Below are 21,122 nucleotides of genomic sequence, written 5' to 3' on the forward strand. Positions count from 1 at the left end.
GGGGCTAGCCCTGCGATTGCCCTGGAGGGTAACTGCGCTGGTAAAGTGGAAGATTGCAGTGGTAATTCCCCAGGGTATTTATCGGGAAGTAGTTGTTATACCAGGGGTACTAATGCGGGAAGTAGTTATCCCGATTGCAGTGCAACCTTCGTCATTTGTCGGTGTTAGACACTGTGTTGTCACGGAAACAGTATTTTCAGAAAAAAAAAATACCAGAGTTTTGCTCCATTCGTCAGGTTTATGCATTGAAATTTTGGTGAGGACAATCATTTCTAAATAAACTGAACATATCTTTGATCATCGTAGGGCAATGTGTTGCCGTTGGGTGGTACTATAATGACAAGTTTTTGTTTTTTTTTTCTGAAAGAACATAAATCCAATTACCAGTTTTGCTGGATGAGCTAACACCATCGGGTCAGGGTGGGGCATCGGAAATATTCAGTGATTGTTTAAGTTGTATTTGTCTTTGAAATCACTGCTTTTTTGTTGTTGTCGTTGTGATGATGTTTTATTTGATAGTGCTATCTGGGGGTAGTCATCTGTGGGATAGTTATCCAGGAGCAGTTATCCCGGGGGTAATTATCCGGGGGTAGTTATCCGGGGGTAGTTATCCAGATCCAAGGGGTAGTAATTATGGGGTAGTTTTCCAGGGGGTAGTGTTCCTAGACCTTAATGTCGAAAAACAACTTGTCACCTTGATTTCTTGTCCTAAACAAATTCCAGCCACTCGTTGACTTGTCTTTTTGTCCGCAACAAGTCGACATTTCTGTTCCACTAACTAACCAATTTGTCTTCTTTTCTAAAACAAGTCGACTTGTCGTGTTTTGACAACTCGGCATTTTGTCTTCTCGTCCAAAACAAGTCGACTTGCCGAGTTTGAACTACTCGCTTTCATGTCTTCTTGTCCAAAACAAGTCGACTTGCCGAGTTTCAACAACTTGTCATTTGACGTCTTGTCCCAAGCAAGTCGACTTGCCGAGTTTCAACAACTCGTTCTCATGTCTTCTTTTCCCAAACAAGTCGACTTCCCGAGTTTAAACAACTCATTTTCATGTCTTTTTGTCCAAAACGAGTCGACTTGCCGAGTTTCAACAACTCCTTATCATGTCTTTGTGTCCCAAACAAGTCGACTTGCCGAGTTTCAACAACTTGTCATCTTGACTTCTTGTCCCTAACAAGTCGACTTGCCGAGTTTCAACAACTTGTCATCTTGACTTCTTGTCCCAAGCAAGTCGACTTGCCGGGTTTTAACAACTTGTCATCTTGACTTCTTGTCCAAAGCAAGTCGACTTGCCGAGTTTCAACAACTTGCCGTCTTGACTTCTTGTCCCTAACGAGCCGACTTACCGAGTTTCAACAACTTGTCATCTTGACTTCTTGTTCCAAACGAGTCGACTTGCCGAGTTTCAACAACTTGTCATCTTGACTTCTTGTCCCTATCAAGTCGACTTGCCGAGTTTCAACAACTTGTCATCTTGAATTCTTGTCCCAAGCAAGTCGACTTGCCGGGTTTCAACAACTTGTCATCTTGACTTCTTGTCCCAAGCAAGTCGACTTGCCGGGTTTCAACAACTTGTCATCTTGACTTCTTGTCCAAAGCAAGTCGACTTTCCGAGTTTCAACAACTCGTTATCATGTCTTCTTGTTCCAAACGAGTCGATTTGTCGAGTTTCAACAACTCGTTATCATATCTTCTTGGCACAAACAAGTCGACTTGCAGAGTTTCAACAACTTGCCGTCTTGACTTCTTGTCCCTAACGAGCTGGGATGTGCATGTTTTCATTTGTTTCCAAGTTGTAATACAAAATTAAAATCATACAATGTGAAATATTTTCATGGTTTTGTCAAATTATTGGAACATACATTGCAATATTACAGCCTGCATAAATTTCCTTAAAAATCGTTCATTAAGTGTTATGTGAAAACAACATTTCAAAAATGAGACCTTCCTATGTGGTACAAGGTGAAGGCTATAATGAAATAACTTTTACATTCATGACATTGACATCAATGCATACATTGTTCGTAATAAACTACAGTCCTTGAGAATGAAATAATCCAGTTTGTTTCATGATTTCCTGTTAATTATCTCACCATACTTACCTGTAGTTTTTATTCATGAGTCATGCATATTAATTTAACCGAAGTTGATATTATACAAGTGTATAAGGCCAAAACACTCTGAAAAAGAAAATATGTGTTTGTTATAATTTTCTGTAAAAAAAACAAAAAAAAAACAACAAAAAACATATACATATTATGACTTACTTTTCTTGTTTCGTTTCTGTAGTACATGTAGGTTTCTAAAGTAGGCCATGTAAGTTTTTTAATATTCAGGTTCCAGTTCTGATGAGTAGCTTATTTTTACTTTGCTTCATTATGCGAGGAACTATAGTATCGAAGACATAGGGAGGGGATGAGCAAACTTAAAGAATCTTAGATATCATGCTTGATTCTCACTCTGTTCTTCCTTACCACTCTCTCTGTTCCCTTTTCTACCGTCTCCACTAATAGTACAACTTCAACTTCCGACACATTATTATCCCCCGCTCTTCACTTTTGCCCTCCTTACTATCCCCATATATGTCGCTTCTCTCTTCAATTCCCCTCTTTCTAGTCTCTTCTGCCAAGCAACGATGCGGTTAAGGACTACGTACACATGGTGTCACCGCAAACCTTTCTCCCTCAAACTTGAAGAAGTTCCATTGCAAAATATCATTACGCAAAACTTTACTTTTCACTGTAATACACAGAGCCGACGCAAACAAGGAGTGAGGACTCGCCTCAACTTTTTTTTTTTTTTGGGGGGGGGGGCATAATACATAGGAATATATAGGGTCTTACCACCAGGATCCCCACACTTTTGTATACTTAATAAGCACAAGAAAAGTGGGATAGGCCCCTCATCTTTTTTTTTTCTTGTCAGCTGATTCAGCCTATTACCCCTATTATATTAAGGGATGTTTAAGAATAAAGTGCATGATGAGTGTTTGAACTTCTTAAATTTTCATATCTTTCTATGCTTGAAATTAGGATAAAACCGATTTTGTTAAGCTAAGATTTATTTCTGGCTACTGGCTACTTGTAAGCCAATTTTGTAATCTAATCTTTATGGTTAGACATCGTGGTTTAACTCTCAAACAAGTAGCACATGTCTTCTAAAGGTGGCCCAATAGTCCAGTCAAAATATGAAAAAAGGGGGTCAACCCAAAACAAATTGCAACAGAAACCATTCCACTTGCATTTAACCTGGAAGAGCTATCAAAACAACATATCAAAAGTTCCCTAAAATTCGAGTGGTGGATCAATGCCTAATTTGCATAAATTCAAAATGGCCGCCATAAAACCTATTTATGCTTATATCTTGGGACATAGAACCCATAGAAAGTAAATTCTTGTGTCTAAACCTATGTTTTTTTAGGTCGAGGAGTACAATTATGACATCAGTAATAACTTTAAAGTATTTCTTTGTACATAATTTGCATAAATTTGCATATAAATGCATTCAAAATGGTCGCCATAACGGCCTTTTAATATCTCCGTATATAAAACCTGTAGAAAGTAAATTTTGGCATCTATGTCTATGTTTTTCACGTCAATAAACACAATCATGATGTCAGTTGTAACTCAAAAAGCATTCCTACATACATAATTTGCATATATATGCATATAATTATATGCAAAATGGCTGCCATATGGCTTGTACATGCCCGATTATTTCATCTGTAAGTGGGTCTCTTTGTGTCTCTTATCTTCACTGCCAGGAGTAATTGCTGCAGTACCTTGAATATTCAGGAGTAAGTCAATGAAAATCTGCATAAATATACACATAATTACTGCACTTTTTCCCCTCATTCTTCCGTCCCTTTCTCCTTATTGCCACTCAGTGAGTAGTGACTTATATTCCTACAATGTTGTATTGTTTAGACAATATATCATTTCTGAGGCCATTGTCCTCGTCAAGCGCTTGCTTATGACTATTGTCTCCTGAATTTCTGTTCATCAAGAATTGCCTGATTTGTCTTTGAGCAAGAGATATACTGTGACTTATGTTTGCAGAAATGTATGCACAAAATAGTTTATTTTCATTTTGAATTGTATCAGGGAAAAAGTTGAATATTTGAATTAATCATTTATTTGCTTTAATTGTCAGATTCAATTTATACTGTGCTCAATTTGTTTATTCAATTGACTTTGTACTTCATTTATGTACGAAAAAGAAATTCAGAAATAAAATCAGAATCAGATCATATGATTATTCAAATCACTAATATGAATACACTTCCTTTATCATACATATACATACAATGTTGGGCAAAGAACATTTATATTTGACAACCTTAATGATTATCTTATATACCTATATAGTTGCATGAATTTGCAAGTACTGTACCACCCATAACTTCCTAAAATAAAGCCTCTGAGCATTAATCAATGTAAACAGTATCAAACAGAACCAATTGTCACTTAACTTTAACTCCAAACATCTCATATTTGCATACAATGTGAGAATTTGCCTTCATGTTTAATGCATACATGCAATATCTTTTTTTTTTTTTTTGAAGAGGGAGAGTATATCAATAATTCATTATGAGAATGTTTATCTATGACTTCATAAACAAAAGTTACATGAGTTTGGTGTGGAAATTGTTTTTGTCATGTTTTGGTGCCTTGTCACTCAATGACTTTCTGAACAAGAAACCCATGGGTTTAGAGCTCCCGAGTATCTCAGGTTTACCTTCCATGCAGTCTTGCAGACTAGGGAGAACACACCAAAGTTGGAAGCCTTTGGAGACCTTCAGGGCCCAGGGAGACATGGCATCTATATGTTTTTATTCCATGACACTGGCGAAAACACTTGCCAAAGTTGTATAAAAATGTGATCATGCATGTTTCCAAAAAGAAGATCAAAACTTAAACCTGGTCCTCAATAAACTATTCCTGGCTGTGCCTAAAGGGGACACCCCTGAATCTGCCATGAAACACTTGAAAGTACCCTCAGCAGTGTGGACCCCCCCCCCCTCTAAAAAAAAAAAAAAAAAAAAAAAAAAATGTGAAGATGATCCTAATTTGGTTCGGATCCGAAGGGGATCATCCCTGTATCTGTTCTCCTGCTTTAAACATTTGGGGTTTTCCCACAAGTCAATGAGGTCAGTATTGAAAAAATGGTCTTTGGTCTTCTTTGCTTTAATAATTCTGTGTCAAACTCAAGAGCCTTGTTTGCGTTGTGTCGGACTCGTGGGCTCTTTTTTTTTTTTTTTGCCTAGTGTCAGACTCATGGGCCTCATTTGTTTAGTGTCAAGCTCATGGGCCGTATGACTCTTGGGTGTTTAATTGTGACATATGCAAAAAAAAAAAAAAAAAAAAAATCTTGAGAGAGAGAGAGAGAGAGCCATCTAGAGCGGGATAACTACAAACTCTGGAGGGAGACCGGGAAATTTTGAAAAAAAAAACAGTCTGAAAGCAGCCCATCAACCACTGAAAGAAATAGCGTTAGAGTATCTACTTCTATAAAAGCAAAAGTGCTTTGAGTAAATACATCAGTGAATGGACTCGTAAGATTATTTATGACAGATTCAGGGGTGATCCCCTTTGGGCCTGTACTAAATTAGGGACCAATTTTCACACTTTCATCTTCACGAAAAGTGTGGTCATTTCTTTTTTCCACCGAATTTTGCAGGTGATAGAATATCATATCATTTAGTCACATGAGTACCATGAATCCGATGTTGACTCCAGGATGCCCAAAATCCTTCAAATTAGGGAATCTTTGAAAGCATTTTTCCCTCTAGAATCAGAAATGGGTAAAAGGATAAAGACCATGATTACAGGGACCCTATACTGTAGAAGGTACTTTCAAATGTTTCATGGCAGATCCAGGAGTGGCCCGGTTTGGTCGATGCCATACCTAATTCATTAGGGACCGGTTGTAAGTTTTGATCTTCTGTTTGGAAACACGCATGATCACATTTTCTACAGACGTGGCAGGTGTTTTTGCCAGTGTCATGGAATAAAAACATGTGGATGTCATATCTCCCTGGGCCCTGGAGATCTCTAAAGGGTTCCAACTTTGATGTGTTCGGTCTAAGTAACAGTCTGCAAGACTGCATGGAAGGTAAACTTGAGATACTCAGGTGAGCTCTGAACCAATGGGTCTCTTGTTCAGAAAGTCATTGAGTGACCAAGGCACCAAAATATGACCAAAATATCTACTACATTGTATACCAAACTCATGTAACTTTTTTTATATAGACTCATAGATAAACATGCTCATAATGAATTGATGTACTCTCCTTGCAAAAAAAAAAGTATTTTGTAGTTACAAATATGCATTAAACAATTCAAAGATTTCAATCTTTCTGTACCTATTGGGCACACTTGGAAGCTAAATTGAAGTTAAAGTTAAATAAAAATCGGTTCTGTTCAATACTGTTTACATTGATTATTGTCCAGAGGCTTAATTATATGAGAAAATCATGGGTGGTAGAGTAGGCCTAAAACTACTCGTAAATTCATGGAAATTCATGCAACTAGGTGTAAGGATGTTCATTAAGATTGTGAAATGTAAATGTTCTTTGCCCTTGAACTAATAGATACAGGCATCACAATCAACATTGTGCAGGCTGCATGTATATGTATATCCTAAAAGTAGAAATGTATTCATATTAGTGATTTGAATAATTATATTTATATGTATTTTCATGCAGATTTTCATTGATTTACTATTGAATGTAGGTACTCCAGCAAGTATTCCTGGCAGTGAAGATAAGAGACACAAAGGGAACCACTTACGGATGAAATAATCAGAGATAGGGGCATGTACAAGCCAATTGGCAGCCATTTTGCATATAATTATATGCATATATATGCAAATTATGTATGTAGGAATGCTTTTTGAGTTACAACTGACATCATGATTGTGTTTATTGATATGAAAAACATAAATATAGACACCAAAATTTACTTTCTACAGGTTTTATGTACGGAGATATTAAAAGGCCGTTATGGCGGCCATTTTGAATGCATTTATATGCAAATTTATGCAAATTATGTACAAAGAAATACTTTACGGTTATTACTGATGTCATAATTGTACTCCTTGACCTAAAATACATAGCTTTAGACACAAGAATTGACTTTCTATGGGTTCTGTGTCCCAAGATATAAGCATAAATAGGTTTTATGGCGGCCATTTTGAATTTATGCAAATTAGGCATTGATCCACCACTCGAATTTTAGGGAACTTTTAATATGTTGTTTTGATAGCTCTTCCAGGTTAAATGCAAGTGGAATGGTTTCTGTTGCAATTTGTTTTGGGTCATTCCATATTTTGACTGGACTACAACTCATGGCTTAACTCTCCTTGCTCTGCATGAGTGTTGACATTTATTTTTCTAAAGAAAGTTCATTTTTTTTATTAGGCAATTTCCTAGAAGAGTAGAAGAAATTTTCATAGCTACAAGACATCGTAGGCAATTATCTCTTCAGATGATACTCTCATGGTAACATGTATAACATCAAGAAAAAGGCAAATTCGGAAGACAACGATGTAGTCAGTTTCTTTTACAGATTGATAAGCTTCCTATATATATAATTGGGCCGTGACGCGAGAAAAGGGCCCTTAGCACCGCTGCGCGCAAACGCCAGAAAACGGCGCAGAAGTTTGACAAAGCAATACGCGCAAAAAAGATCAACTAGCTAACCGCGCGCACATGCATAGACGCATCAAAAAGTGACAAGATTTGGACAAAACATGCTGTTTTGAATGTCGTAATGGGGTCTTTTAGGATTGGAATTTCAGAAAAAGGTTTGTATATCTAAATACGTCAGAGTTCCTTCCACAGTGTGGCGGTGAAAACTCATTTTCGGTATTTAATGCCCTAAGGGCCCTTTTCTCGCGTCACGGCGCAATACAGGTTACTTATACATTTTGAAACATCCCAGGAATATACATTCGTATGTAAAATATCATGTCTGCAACCAGCCAAAGAGCAAGTATCCATGGCAACCTTCTACTCAGGTCCTTTAGGTAAAATAGTTTCTACGAATTTCTGCCAAACATTCTGGTCAACATGTCCCTCACCACACACACAAACCCGATTCCATATCATTTTGTATTTATATTGTGCATTTTAGGGATTTTAAGCTAATTCAATGTTTACCGTGGCAACTGTCCTGCAACAAAAAATGTCAAAAATATCTTGTTCAAGTTATTGGACCTTTGGACAAATGCTCCAATCCAAACGTTGATATAGTAGCATTTAAAACACATGATTACCTACATTTTCCTATATTGAGGGCTGTGTGGCGGCCATGTTGGACGCCATTTTGAATAATCAAAATTGCCCAAGGGTGAGAGCTCCACAACCACCTGAATACCTTTGAAAAGACCCAAAAGATGAATAATCATCAGAGAAAAAAAAAAACTGTATCAGAGAAAAAGTACTTCGGCCAAAAAAATGGCTTTAGGCTGCCGGACTACTAAATACGGTATAAACAGAAAATAGCATCGAAATTCTCCTATAGACACATCTGGAGGCGGTGATAAGAATTTTCAAAATAGATGCAGTAATGTACTCATTAATTTATGAAATAAAGGTAAAATATGTGGGCCCATAAGTAGACATATTCATGGGGTACTCCATGACATTTCATCCCTGCCTGCCTCTGAGTAGTTGTCGTGGGCCGTGGGTTCTGGGGATGCCCGATGGGGAATTGTTCTGGTGAATTGGCCTGGAGGGTAAGAAGTTTGATATCCAGAGGTAATAGTTGTAGGCTATCAGGATTGGTGGGAAAGCCTTAGAGGGAGTAATCAACCGGGTGATATTTATCTGGTGGGTAATTGCCCTGCGAAAATTGTCCTGGTGGTATTTATCCGGGGACGGGGGATGTTTTCGGGGGAGGGGGTGAGTTGCAGGAGCGTCACCAGCTTTTTTTTTTTTTCAATGGGGTGCGTTTTGACAGTAAATGTAAACTGTGAGATCTTTTTTTAATTTGATTTATTGGATCCTGTGTCATCATGTACATTTACACATACTCTATATATGTACATATACATGTGATTGTATACATACACGAATCTTTCGCTATATGAAGGACTATACGGGGGTACATTATGTGACGGTGTGAGATCCTCGACGATGATCAATTTCGCTCCTTCAGTGCGGAGGGTGTGGGAGGGGGATATCCCCTCCCACGGTGGTAACTTTTTGTAAAAACAAGAGTGTAAAAGTCGCGTTTATAGAGCATAGTGAAAATGAAAATACTATGAAGGACTATTACGGGGATACATTATGTGACGATGTGAGATCCTCGGCAAGGGAGCGAAGCAACCAAGCGGGAGAGGGTGTAGGAGGGGGATACCCCTTCCACGGAGGGACTTTTTGTAAAAATAAAAAAAAAGGAGAATTGCAAAACAATTAAATGCGAGCGAGCGGAGCGAGCGAGCTTGAAAATTTTGATATTTTACAATCCCAAAATGCGGTTTGTAGCGATATTTTTTCGCTTTGGAAATGAAGGGGGCGCACCGGGCGCAACTGCTGGCAATTACAGGCATCAGCATGAGGATAATGGCATAACGATTAAATGCGAGCAAGCGGAGCGAGAGAGCTTGAAAATTTTGACAAATTTACAGTCCAAAAACTTCCGTTTGTACCTATATTTCTTCGCTTTGAAAATTAAGGGGCGCGCACAGGGCGCAACTGCTGGCAATTACTGGCAGTAACATCAGGAGAATGGCATAACAATTAAATGCGAGCGAGCAGAACGAGTGAGCTTGAAAATTTTGACACAGTCAAAAAACTGCCGTTTGTATCAATATTTTTTCGTTTTCGAAATTAAGGGGGGGCGCACCGGGTGCAACTGCTGGCAATTACTGGCAGCAACGTCAGGAGAACGGCACAACGATTAAATGCAAGCGAGAGAAGCGAGCGAGCTCGAAAATGTTGGCATTTAACAGTTTTAAAAAAATGCCGTTTTTAGCTACGCATCTTTTCGCTTTGAAAATTAAGAGGGGGCACCGGGCGCAATTGCTGGCAATTACTGGCAGTAACATCAGGAGAATGACAAGGCGATTAAATGCGAGCGAGCTTGAAAATGTTGACATTTTACAGTCAAAAAATTACCGTTTGTAGCTATATTTGTTCGCTTTGGAAATTAAGCAGGGCGCACCTGGCGCAACTGCAGGCAATTACTGGCAGCAACATCAAGAGAATGGGATAACGATTAAACGCGAGCTAGCGGAGCGAGCGACCTTGAAAAATGTAACAATTTATTGTCAAAAAAAAAACGTCCGTTTGTAGCTATATTTCTTCGCTTTGGAAATTAAGGGGGTGCACAGGGCGCAACTGCTGGCAATTGCTGGCAGCAACATCAGGAGAATGGCATAACGATTATATCGTCTGTATCACTTCAGTCAATCAATTTTCCTTACAACGTTTCTGTTACCCCAAGGTTCCATAAATTATGTTTTCTCAATTTACTTTGTTTTGATTATGCAACCTTATTCTATGTTACCAAAGGAAGTGAAATGTTTATATTCTTTTCGAAAAATGAAATAAAGTTTGAATTGAATTGAATTGATTAAAATGCGAGCGAGCTTGAAAATTTTGACATTTTACAGTCTAAAAACTGCCGTTTGTAGCTATCCTTTTCGCTTTGGAAATTAAGGGGGCGCACCGGGTGCAACTGCTGGCAATTTAATACTGGCAGCAACATCACGAGAATGGCAGAGCGATTAAATACGAGCAAGCGGAGCGAGTGAGTGTGAAAATTTTGACATTTTTCAGTCCAAAAACTGCCGTTTTTAGCTATAAATATGTTGTTTTCGCTTTGGAAATTAAGGGGGGGGGCGGTGCGCCACTGGTAGTCAAGGATGTCGGTTTATTGTTCATGATTGGGGGAGGTATGACCAGCGAGGGGGCGTCGAAGTGACCAAGCGGGGGAAGGATGTCCAAAATCTGCACTTTAGAGCATCCCCTAATTGTTTGTGTTTGTGTGTGTTGGGAAAGTTGGGAAATAGCCCGTCAAGTCTTATTATTGGCAATGCAAGGCATTTTAATATAGACTATAGTATGTAAAGCAACAATCAGTGATCTAGCTTTGTAACGAAGTGTAAGGTACAGAGATGTAATTCTACATCACATTGCGCAACATTACAGCGACTCTTTGCCGTTCGGATGTTCTGAGTACACTGCTCCATCCTGCCTTCAGAATGTCAACCAGGAATCACGATGAATCACAATATTTTGTCGGCTCCGGGCTTTTTGAACAATGTTTCACACTATTGATGCCTCTTTAATTATGGTTAAAAGAAATCTTAAAGAAAAAAAATAATTTCTTGCTCACCCTTTCATGTCAATTTCAAAAGCAACCCTTGAATTACCATTTTGATATTTTTTTTTTTACCAGCGGATGGGGGGGGGGGGGCCCACCCCACCCCAGTTACGACACTGATTGGAGACCGAAAACGGGGGAGGGGGTGGGCGGGGCATCTTCCTCCCATGCAATGGAGCTTTTGCTTTTTCTGAATTGATAATCCGTTGCACAATGAATGAAATATTACGTATATAGTATACGGTCGATAGACAGTAAACACTGTATGTATAATGCATCAGTGCTGCCAGATCTGGGGTGCGATTGTTTTTGTTTCGTTTTTTTTTTTTTTTGTGTTTTTTTTTTTTTTTTTGTTTTTTCCCCCTGGTGCAAAATAAAAATAAGAATTGAATAAGAAAAAAAAACAATTATTTAGCGTCCGGCGTTAAGGTCGCTCGCAGACTGAAGCATTTGTTGTAATAAACAATTTTTTTTTTTTTTTTTTTTTTTAGGTTCTGAAGGGGGTGCTAGGTGCTAGCGCATACCCCCCCCCCCCGTGACGCCCATGAGTTGCCCTATCGGGAATAGCCCTGGAGGTAAGTTGTTCGGGGCTAGCCCTGCGATTACCCTGGAGGGTAACTGCGCTGGGAAAGTGGAAGATTGCGGTGGTAAATCCCTATAGGGTATCTATCGGGTAGTAGTTGTTATACCAGGGGTACTAATGCAGGAAGTAGTTATCCCGACTGTAGTGCAACATTCGTCATTTGTCGGTGTTAGACACTGTGTTGTCACGGAAACAGTATTTTCAGGAGAAAAAAATACCAGTGTTTTGCTCCATTGGTCAGGTTTATGCATTGAGATTTTGGTGAGGAAAATCATTTCTAAATAAACTGAACATATCTTTGATCATCGTAGGGCAATGTGTTGCCTTCGGGTGGTACTATAATGGCAAGTTTTTTTTTTTTCTGAAAGAACATAAATCCAATTACCAGTTTTGCTGGATGAGCTAACACCATCGGGTCAGGGTGGGGCATCGGAAATATTCAGTGATTGTTTAAGTTGTATTTGTCTTTGAATTCACTGCTTTGTTGTTGTTGTTGTTGTTGTGATGATGTTTTATTTGATAGTGCTATCTGGGGGTAGTCATCTGTGGGATAGTTATCCAGGAGTAGTTATCCCGGGGGTAATTATTCGGGGGTATAATCCGGGGGTAGTTATCCAGATCCAAGGAGTAGTAATTATGGGGTAGTTTTCCAGGAGGTAGTGTTCCTAGACCCCAAATGTCGATAAACAACTTGTCACCTTGATTTCTTGTCCTAAACAAATTCCAACCACTCGTTGACTTGTCTTTTTGTCCGCAACAAGTCGACTTTTCTGTTCCACTAACTAACCAATTTGTTTTCTTTTCCAAAACAAGTCGACTTGTCGTGTTTTGACAACTCGGCATTTTGTCTTCTCGTCCAAAACAAGTCGATTTGCCTAGTTTCAACAACTTGTCATTTGACGTCTTGTCCCAAGCAAGTCGACATTCCGAGTTTCAACAACTCGTTATCATGTCTTCTTTTCCCAAACAAGTCGACTTCCCGAATTTCAACAACTCATACTCATGTCTTTTTGTCCAAAACGAGTCCACTTGCTGAGTTTCAACAACTCGTTATCATGTCTTTGTGTCCCAAACAAGTCGACTTGCCGAGTTTCAATAACTTGTCATCTTGACTTCTTGTCCTTGTCCCAAGCAAGTCGATTTGTCGAGTTTCAACAACTCGTTATCATATCTTCTTGGCACAAACAAGTCGACTTGCCGAGTTTCAACAACTTGTCATCTTGACTTCTTGTCCCTAACGAGTCGACTTGCCGAGTTTCAACAACTTGTCATCTTGACTTCTTGTCCCTAACGAGTCGACTTGCCGAGTTTCAACAACTTGTCATCTGGACTTCTTGTCCCAAGCAAGTCGACTTGCCGAGTTTCAACAACTTGTCATCTGGACTTCTTGTCCAAAGCAAGTCGACTTTCCGAGTTTCAACAACTCGTTATCATGTCCTCTTGTCCCAAACGAGTCGACTTGCCGAGTTTCAACAACTTGTCATCTTGACTTCTTGTCCCAAACGAGTCGACTTGCCGAGTTTCAACAACTTGTCATCTTGACTTCTTGTCCAAAGCGAGTCGACTTTCCGAGTTCCAACAACTTGTCATCTTGACTTCTTGTCCCTAACGAGTCGACTTGCCGAGTTTCAACAACTTGTCATCTTGACTTCTTGTCCCAAACGAGTCGACTTGCCGAGTCTCAACAACTCGTTATCATGTCTTCTTGTCCCAAGCCAGTCGACTTGCCGAGTTTCAACAACTTGTCATCTTGACTTCTTGTCCAAAGCAAGTCGACTTTCCGAGTTTCAACAACTTGTCATCTTGACTTCTTGTCCCTAACGAGTCGACTTGCCGAGTTTCAACAACTTGTCATCTTGACTTCTTTTCCCAAACGAGTCGACTTGCCGAGATTCAACAACTTGTCATCTTGACTTCTTGTCCAAAGCAAGTCGACTTTCCGAGATTCAACAACTTGTCATCTTGACTTCTTGTCCCTAACGAGTCGACTTGCCGAGTTTCAACAACTTGTCATCTTGACTTCTTGTCCCAAACGAGTCGACTTGCCGAGTTTCAACAACTTGTCATCTTGACTTCTTGTCCCAAACGAGTCGACTTGCCGAGTTTCAACAACTTGTCATCTTGACTTCTTGTCCAAAGCAAGTCGACTTGCCGAGTTTCAACAACTCGTTATCATGTCTTCTTGTCCCAAACCAGTCGACTTGCCGAGTTTCAACAACTTGTCATCTTGACTTCTTGTCCAAAGCAAGTCGACTTTCCGAGTTTCAACAACTTGTCATCTTGACTTCTTGTCCCAAACGAGTCGACTTACCGAGTTTCAACAACTTGTCATCTTGACTTCTTGTCCCAAACGAGTCGACTTGCCGAGTTTCAACAACTTGTCATCTTGACTTCTTGTCCAAAGCAAGTCGACTTTCCGAGTTTCAACAACTCGTTATCATGTCTTCTTGTCCCAAACGAGTCGACTTACCGAGTTTCAACAACTTGTCATCTTGACTTCTTGTCCCAAACGAGTCGACTTACCGAGTTTCAACAACTTGTCATCTTGTCTTCTTGATCCAAGCAAGTCGACTTGCAGAGTTGCAATAACTCGGCTTCTCGGTATTTAACCTGTCTTCTCGTCTTCTTATCTCGTCATCTGGTTGGCACTTTTAAGCTTCCGTACAAACGAGTCGATTTGTCGAGTTTCAACAACTCGTTATCATATCTTCTTGGCACAAACAAGTCGACTTGCCGAGTTTCAACAACTTGCCGTCTTGACTTCTTGTCCCTAACGAGCCGACTTGCCGAGTTTCAACAACTTGTCATCTTGACTTCTTGTTCCAAACGAGTCGACTTGCCGAGTTTCAATAACTTGTCATCTTGACTTCTTGTCCCAAACGAGTCGACTTGCCGAGTTTCAACAACTTGTCATTTTGACTTCTTGTCCCAAGCAAGTCGACTTGCCGAGTTTCAACAACTCGTTATCATGTCTTCTTGTTCCAAACGAGTCGACTTGCCGAGTTTCAACAACTTGTCATTTTGACTTCTTGTCCCAAGCAAGTCGACTTTCCGAGTTTCAACAACTTGTCATCTTGACTTCTTGTCCAAAGCAAGTCGACTTGCCGAGTTTCAACAACTTGTCATTTTGACTTCTTGTCCCAAGCAAGTCGACTTTCCGAGTTTCAACAACTTGTCATCTTGACTTCTTGTCCAAAGCAAGTCGACTTGCCGAGTTTCAACAACTTGTCATCTTGACTTCTTGTCCCTAACGAGTCGACTTGCCGAGTTTCAACAACTTGTCATCTTGACTTCTTGTCCCTAACGAGTCGACTTGCCGAGTTTCAAGAACTTGTCATCTTGACTTCTTGTCCCAAGCAAGTCGACTTGCCGAGTTTCAAGAACTTGTCATCTTGTCTTCTTGATCCAAGCAAGTCGACTTGCCGAGTTGCAATAACTCGGCTTCTCGGTATTTAACCTGTCTTCTCGTCTTCTTATCTCGTCATCTGGTTGGCACTTTTAAGCTTCCGTAGCTGCGTATGCTATGGCTACGTAATATACGACCGTACCAAATGGCAAAATACACACCACCAAACGCTGTCACAGCAAACGAATGGCAAATTCAGGCGACCACGAATGGGTCCGGGAGATCAAACAAATAAGAGTAAACTTAGTCACAAAACGTCATCTGCAACAAAGAGGCATACAATCAACTCCAGGTCACCTTACCCTAGAAATGGAGGCAAATTACACCAAACGCCCCATCAAACGATTGTCATGCATCATCCAGTACAGTGACCACAACACGTGACTACAATCTACTCACCGCATCAAAATGCGTAGCTGGGACTAAGCCAACGTCTCCCCAACGACGATACCGTCGACGAACCTCAACATCCAAACACAGCATGACTTGAATGTCCAGTTCCTTTGGACAAGCCCCCAATTATTACGGAATGAGGGAAATTCGTGACACGGAATCATTTCACCATCACACGAAAACTTAAAGTTATAACAACTTTATTCCTCCCTCTGGATTCCTCGGACGGCATGGTCCCAGCGTCACTCGAAAATGAGCCATCTTGACTTTTCACAATGGGCCAAACAGGCCACACCTCCTTTGTACAAATGCATATTCATGACAATACTTTTACACTCCTGTTTCATTGCAATCAATAGGATCTGTTGTGTCGTCTGTCTTTTGTAATTGTATACAGACATGACTTGGAGCATGAACGTATAATCATTTACATTTTGTCGTTGTAGAGGATTGTGCCCTCTGCAAAAATCTCTGTGTAAGGACAACGGTTTCATTAAGTGTGCTGTTGGGTATTTGTGTAATCATCATCATCATCTTCATCATCGCATGCTTTCTTCTTTGCAAAGATAACAGGTAATCAAATTTTCACTTGATGTTATTGACAATGTTGTCCTACATAATCTAGTATAAATGATATAGTTTATTCTAGTGGTTTGCAATAACATTAGCAGAGATAGGTTTATTTCCTTCTATAATCTTTTTCAGTAGCGGATCTGTACACATATTTTGCTTTCATTTATTTGACGTACGAAGAAGTGATGTTTTCTTAGAAGTTATGTTGTTTAGTGTATGTAAGATAGCACAACGATGTGCGTTAATGTTGTCAAAGGTACTCATATATTCTTAATGAATCTTAGATGCTTCTACCAAAATATAACCGATCAAATCTGTCAACCACCAAAGATGCACCTTCTCATATCCTTTTTAACCAAAGGTTTCTCTATACCGATTTCTCATGGTAATCTTACTCAAGTCTTATTGCCTTCTACCCCGTCAGGCTCAAGTTTGATTCCCAAAACGTGCATGGGACGGAGAATAAGGAGTCCAGTTCAAGTGATGTTGAAGGTGGCAACACCAATTCTATCCGTGAAGAGACCAACGCATCTGACCATTGCCTACCCGACTTGAAATCTCCGAGAATTCCTGCAGTGTACGAATCAAAGATTTATACAAGTGATTGCCCCGTATATGAAAGTGCTACATCTGGTAGGGGGGCAATCAACTCACCACAGTCAAGTGTGCACTACGACCATATCAATAATACCGCATCTATTACCAGCAATACTGATCGTCAAAATTGTAGATCTGTTGATCTTCAGCCGACTCTGTATGTTAATGTGCCCCGCAACAATGGCCAAGAAGCGTCTGGATCCCAACCACGAGACAAAGCGCATGGGAGTGAAGGAGCACACTTATACCTTGAAATCATACCCTGACACGACACAAAGTAACTGCAGTTTGCATCCATACTGATCCATTATATACAAAGGTCAAACTTATTTTCCAAGTTTTTCTCGTCTCCCTCACCCTTTGACCCTCGAAAAAGGACAGTCGAAGGTAAATTTGAAGCTTGATATCTTCAGCTAAGCTGCTGCCTAAGCAAATACATTTTTTCGGTGTTCATCTGTCCAAATGTTGTGTTTCAATGTCAGCTTTACTGTGTTGAACTGAAATTGAAATCCGAATTGAATCAGAGTAATTGAAATATGTGTAAATGGGAGGAAAGACAAGTTGATGAATATTACGAGGAATAAGCTACCCTTTTCTTCATGTAACCACCTATTTGTTTTATGTGTGACTGAGAGATGTTAAGAAATCTGTATATTCATTTATATGTATCGCAAAAGTTCATATCAAAATATTCAGTGTAGCGGAAGAACACTGTACACCACCCATATACTTCTGAAAATCATTTTCTACACATTGCAGCATTGATGTTGAATTTTCACAACTCAATGAAAAGGAACAGCGCTATAAAGAGTTCATACACATACCTAATATGTAGTATTACATTAGTTGTATTCGCAACATGTCGTCCAAGGTCAGAGTTTTCAAACTTTACAACATGAAGAATTCAATCACACTCTTCCTGTGGAATTCTTTCCTTGCTTGTATGTAGTATGTGGAATGTAAGGCTCAACCTCCTTGACCATGTTGACACTTTCTTAAAGAGTCTTAAGACTCACCTTTGTGAATAACAACATCGATGATTATGCAGCTTATAACTTGTATTTGTAATTTACTTATATGTACAATTGTTTATGCTCGTTCAGTGTTGTTTTTTTTTTAAGATCTTGAATTGAGAAACCCATCGAAACATTTTAGCAATGACCGACTAACATCTTTACCATAATAGTCATAGGTATAATTACTACAATTAAATGACATGTTTAGTTATAGTTATGATCATATTTTGTATAACGAATGTGGCCTTTAAGTCTTGTAATTGACAGTTTGCTGCTTTGGAAATGCATACACCTACACACACCTACACACACACACACACACACACACACACACATACACTGGATACACATCATTACAATAGTTATCCAAGAGTAGAAAGTAGAAAGAAAAACTATGCATACACCTACACACACCTACACACACACACACACACACACACACACACACACACACACATACACTGGACACACATCATTACAATAGTTATCCAAGAGTAGAAAGTAGAAAGAAAAACTATTTAAAGATAAGGAATGAAAAGGTACAAAAATCCCGGTGACTACTCCCAATAAATGAGTTTGAACTAGATTTCTTCGTTGTTTCTGTTTTGTTTTTGTTTGTTTTTTTAACGGAGTAATTTCCTTACTTTCATAAAGCTTTGTATAAATTCAGAGGACTCGGAGCTGAAGTAGAAAGTTAAATCGAGCTATTATCATCACTTTCAGTTTAAACCCTTTGTCTGAAGATTTAGTAATACAAGCACCGAGTTATTGCACGCCACTCTTGGTACCCATGAGTGATGGCTTTGTCCACCCATTGGGTTGATGATTAGGACTGCAAGTAGGCGTACATTTTATTGGCAGCAACCGAAACAGTCATCACTTCTTTTTGAACGGGGTTACGTCAAACTTACCTCTCAAACCCTAATTCGTACTTGTGACTGTATGGAGATATTCCGCATATGTACACAATTAATAACTTATCAGACAAGCACGCATAACAAGGAAATATAATGTGTAAGTATATGTATATGAACATAAAGGTCACCGGCATATTTTCTACATGTTTCTTTGAATTAAGTGGTCTGTGGTTGTTTGTTTGGTTTTTTTTTTCTTCAACGTAATTTCGTAGATAAATCAAATTTCTTTTTAGTATCACCACAGTAAACATCAATGATAATACAGATTCTATACTTGATTCGAAGAAAAAGGTAAAGGTGTACATCAATTCCATTTTGTGCAAAGGCGTGTATTGTTTTAGATACATTCAAAATGTTCATATAAGTACATTGTATCTTAATCAATTTACTGGCACATAAGTTGGCGTCACAATAAAAATAAACTGTAATTCGTTACTGCGACGATTTGTTGTTGATCTCCTTCAGCACTGTTTGTTTTTGCCAAACCCCATCCGGATACGATGATCATGTACGTGTTTGTTCGTGTGTGTGTGTGTGTGTGTGTGCTCGCACGCGCGTGTATGTGTGCGTGCGTGTGTGTGCGTGTGTGTGTGTGTGTGTTTTTTGAAAGACTATAGATGTTTAAACTAGATGATGACTATTATCAAGAATGGGACTAGACATCCATTCAAGGCGGTGCAAACTTCTTGCCTAGTGCTACGCCATCGATCGTTTCTCGAGACGAATGGATGCCAACAACAGTAATGTTTATAAAACCAGTTTCCCTTGTAGAGCACAGACATACACACAAACACACACATAAAAATAAAATCCGAATTCAATGTCAGGCAAGCAATGAGTGATCTGTATTGCCATACCCAATCCGGATACGATGATCATATTGTGTATGTGTTCTTGTAAAAGGCAAGTAATACAACAAAATATTCTGTCGTCATGTTATTATGATTCATACATATAATTCCGAATTCAATATAGTCACAAAATCGCTGAATGGATAACAATATCACTACCACTACGGCTCTGAACATTCCAAAACCCTGAAGAAGTAAACCCAAAAAGAGCCCCAAAATTATCACATCAATAGTCATCTGAACCAATACTGTACCAAGCCTTTAACGGGTATCAGACTTCAGATAGCACACTTCAGATAGCACTGATAATCTCAGCTGTACAACAGATCGGAATTTCGAATGAAATGCGACCCACTGTCTACAGACATGGAATTTTAGTTAAGGCCAGATACTATAAAAGAGCACACTCTGAGCTTTTAAAATGATGTATAACTTAATAGGCATGGAATTTTCTGGCCTATCTAAATAATGGAAAGAAAATACACCCTGGCAAAGTGTTTAAGAAAAAAATTGGAGGTCTACTCAAGCGCTCACTCCTCATCAAGCCGTGCTCTGTGCAATGAATGGGACAAAACAAAACAGTATGTGAAACCCTATAGTAATCACAACGAAAGGATTATCAGATTATAAAGCTCAAAATTTCACACGCTGTATAAATGTCACTTTATGATCCGAAAGCTTACAATTATGTAGGAAAAGAATTTTTCTTTTCTTTTCAGAAAGTGCAAAAAAGTGAAGAAACACCACGTTAAACCATTTCGCCAGTTTTTGAGTCCCGTAAAATCACATCAATCAACGTGCAATTTTCTGTCGGTTTTATGATGAACGGTTACAAGTGGAGCACAAAGTGTTCATAACTTTGTATGAATTCATGATTACGTACTTCTCCTTTCAATATTCATAATGTATACCCTTTTCCACAGAAAACAACAACAACAGCATATTGGGTTGCAACATGCACGCTACGCTTTAAACAGTGAATGCGACACACTCGATGTTCTCTACTTTAGAGAGGTGTAGATGGTTATGTGTTATTACACGTTTGCCACATCATAGTGACTACTCATGCGCAGAAATAACAGTATCTACAGATCTATGTACATATTATTATTCATGTACATGTTTTCTTCTTCTTCTTCTTCTGCTTCTTCTTCTTTGCATTACACATTGAATGTTGTGCGAACAAATGTCGTGTGATTATCATTATATTTTTAGGTAGGATCTATATTCCTATTTTGAGGTATAAAATCACTACACCATCACTAACAAAAGCGATAATTACATGAAAAACGTGGAATGTACATTTCGGTACTGCATGTTTATATTATAGTGTAAGTTTACAAATACATTCTAATGGATTTTACTTCATTACACCGTGAAATCAGCCGGGAAAATCTATAATAACTAGAACAACGATCATTATATGCACCAAGTACACCAATAATTTACATT

At 39.0% G+C, this 21,122-nt stretch overlaps 1 long non-coding RNA gene across 1 annotated transcript in view; it reads left to right on the forward strand.

The window, feature by feature from the left end:
- The window catches only part of LOC140245760 (uncharacterized), a 48,845-nt gene extending 31,337 nt beyond the window's left edge, over window positions 1–17,508 (forward strand). The window contains exons 2-3 of the long non-coding RNA XR_011902366.1: window positions 16,163–16,289; window positions 16,714–17,508. This is a non-coding gene — a long non-coding RNA (uncharacterized lncRNA). The remainder of the gene's footprint in view (window positions 1–16,162; window positions 16,290–16,713) is intronic.
- The last annotated feature ends 3,614 nt before the right edge of the window (window positions 17,509–21,122 follow it).

Source organism: Diadema setosum, unplaced genomic scaffold (assembly GCF_964275005.1).
Source record: "Diadema setosum unplaced genomic scaffold, eeDiaSeto1 scaffold_30, whole genome shotgun sequence".
NCBI classification, from domain to species: domain Eukaryota; kingdom Metazoa; phylum Echinodermata; class Echinoidea; order Diadematoida; family Diadematidae; genus Diadema; species Diadema setosum.